The sequence below is a fragment of the Periplaneta americana genome, chromosome 6 (genome assembly GCF_040183065.1).
Source record: "Periplaneta americana isolate PAMFEO1 chromosome 6, P.americana_PAMFEO1_priV1, whole genome shotgun sequence".
NCBI classification, from domain to species: Eukaryota; Metazoa; Arthropoda; class Insecta; order Blattodea; family Blattidae; genus Periplaneta; species Periplaneta americana.
Genome location: NC_091122.1, coordinates 6,090,001 through 6,093,064, shown reverse-complemented (window position 1 = coordinate 6,093,064; position 3,064 = coordinate 6,090,001).

The following is a 3,064-nucleotide window of genomic DNA, read 5'->3' as shown; positions in this document are numbered from 1 at the left end:
GTACCTGAGTTTTGGAATGTACTTCACTCCCACCCCTTCTACTAGTAAACTTCCAACCATTCACGACACAGAGCCGAGGGCGCGTAAGCAGTACTGAGTTACTGAGTAGGCTATAGTACGTTTCAGAAATATGTTCGCGTTTTCCAGTGACGAAAGAGCTTTCAATATTGAATAATATTTTCGTACGGGTACTGTCGTCCGTTTCCCTATGTCGCATCCCGGTTTCCCCCACCTGCTTCTGTTCGCCCCTCTGTAAAGTCTAGTAGCTGGGCTATCTTAGCTCTTTTCTGAAAACATTAATTTCTGTTAGGAATTGGACGTCTACGTAATATTACACAAGTGTTTAAAATAACTTAAATAAAAGGGCCTCCTTAAGCAATTAACTGTCACGTGATTTCCCCCCCCCTTTCTACGACCCTGCGACACAACCACTTGAACGGACAGTAGATAGCATTTCTGAGTGATTTTATCTTTTCGGATCGGGCAGAAGTGAAGATTGAATTTACAGTACGTAAGGTACTCTTTTATAGAGTAGGTACAGAATTATTTCAACATGAGTTACTAGTACGAAGGACGAAACTGGTAATTGAAATTAGGTACAATAGTCTATAGTGTGATAATATGCACAAAAGAACTGAAGCCTGTATGAAAATGAACGGCCACCATTTTCTAAAATGTGTTTAAATATCCATAATATGATTATTTTTCAATTTAACTTCATTAATGTGCTGTAACAGTACAATATACACTGCATAATTAATACTTCCGAATGGCTAGCTCAATTCGTGTGTAAAAACACTAAGTGTTAACACAGTACTGTATTTTGATTAAACAAAAACCTAATGAAAATTATCAAACTCAATATTGCGATATTTCCTAGTTTACATAAATGGATGAACTACTTTTCTTCCCTCCTATACATAGTAAAGTGATTTGTATTTTACGCCAGTATCATCGAACTCCAGTCGTGGAAGGGATAGCAAACGGTGTTTCCTGTTTCAATCGTTAATAGAAAGGTATAGCCAGGTTAATATTAAAAATGTTAGCAAAAACAAAATGATGTCCCTGTATTTCGTAATCTGTAATGGTATATTTCTATGACTTTTCACTTAATAATAATATATTTTTTTTTAGTATTTCGCCTTGTCCTTGTTATTTCCAACGTTTTGAATTACATTCAGGTTTGAAAGTCTAAAAACGGAGAATTCTGATTTCAACAGTAATATTTTTAACGGAACGTTTTCTCTTTCCAGATCGTTCAAGACATTTAAACGCAGATCTTCTTACGCCGCCGAAAGAAATCCCACCATGCTCATCTGTACAGGTGAGAGTCTGCAATATTTAAGATAGTGCCGTTGTACTCGTACTTACACTATGACAAGTGCAGTATTTGGAGAAAAATGTCTGACATAATAATTATACGTATTTTGAAGATGTACTGGCCAAATTAATGAAAGATTTTTCATTAATTTATCATCCTTTAAAAAAAAAACACGGCATTCATCGTTGCCATAGAGATATTTGTCCTGTCGCTTATAGGCAGCTTCTAAAGTATTATTGTTTCTCATTTGTTCCGATTTTGCGTATTATATTGTAACTAGTGGCTTATGCAGCAAATGCTGCTGCAAACTAAGTACGTTAGACGTTCAAATAAACATTTTTCAGATTTATTTTCAATGAAGAATACTTGTCTTTTTGATAGTTATTTGCTTCCATAATAATGAAACATACTCCCTCTGAGTGGATTTTTTTAGGCCAAATACTTTCTCTTGAACCTATCCAACTTCAGTTTTTGAGTTTCAACGCGAAAACGCAAGTATCAATGTCAGGACGATAGCAGTAGCTATTTCAGGTCATTGTGGATTGTAGGCAAAAGTTAAAAAAATGTCAGGTTTGCTAAGCTTTCGAACAATAGCATTTTCGTATAGCTGCTGCATGTAGAACTTGAAATGTAGAGCGTAAAATCATTTTATCCTGCTAAGAGATCTTGGTGAAATGATCTGGAGACTACAACATTTTCTAGGCCTCTTATTTTATCAGTAATTAATACCTTTTGGTCTTTCCTTAGGAACTGTAATTTTTGCGCTCTCTCGAGCCAATACTGAAGACAATGACACATATCAATATCTACACTACACCGCCATTAAATATATAAAAAAGACCCAACCCCACTGGGTTAATAAGTACAAAAATATTTAACTTTTAATAACAGTAATATTATCTTACTTAAGTTTTGTAATTATATATAGCAGCCACTCAGTAAATTATAGAAATGAAGATCTAAATTAAGATATTCTCTACATTTACTTACATAACCTCAAAACGTTTCACTTTCATGTCATCAATATAGCATCAATATTATGTACAATTAATGAAAAATAGATGCATCATGATATTAACTATAATAATATTTAATTTCTGATGGTAATAATGTCATCAAACCACCTCAAGTTTCGTAGATTTGAATATCCAATACACAGCTGTACTCAGAAAATTATACACTGCAGAATCAGTTTTTAATAACAAATTGAATTGAGCCCTAAATATGTCGGCAATCCTTCAGGTCATGGCCTTCGTGTAATAGCCTATTGTTTATTGTAGTGTGTGTTTTGTTCTGAAATTCAATCAAGTCGGCCGTCATTCGATAAAATTAGTTCTCAAAACTGACAACAGATGGATTTTGGAAAATAGGAAAATTATGTAGGAAAATTGACATTTCACTGAAAACTACTACTTTTCCGAAAAACTTTGGGTTCCAAGCTTCAAAATGAGGGGCCATTTATTAAAATCCGTTCAGCCGTTTTCCCGTAATTTCCATTACCAGTTCAAATTATATATATAGATGACTATTTCATGGCATCTCAAATGAAACCGTAACAAACACAGGGTGATCCGTAAGTAATGTCATTAATTTCAAGGGGTTATTATTATTACTTTTAGATATTTAAAATAAAAAAGTTTAATACAAATTTGCTCCTTCGTGCTTTCTTTCCAAGAAAATAAATTGTTTCATGAGAAAAATTTCATACCGAGTTTTGTGAAAGCCATTGATTTAATCCCCAAT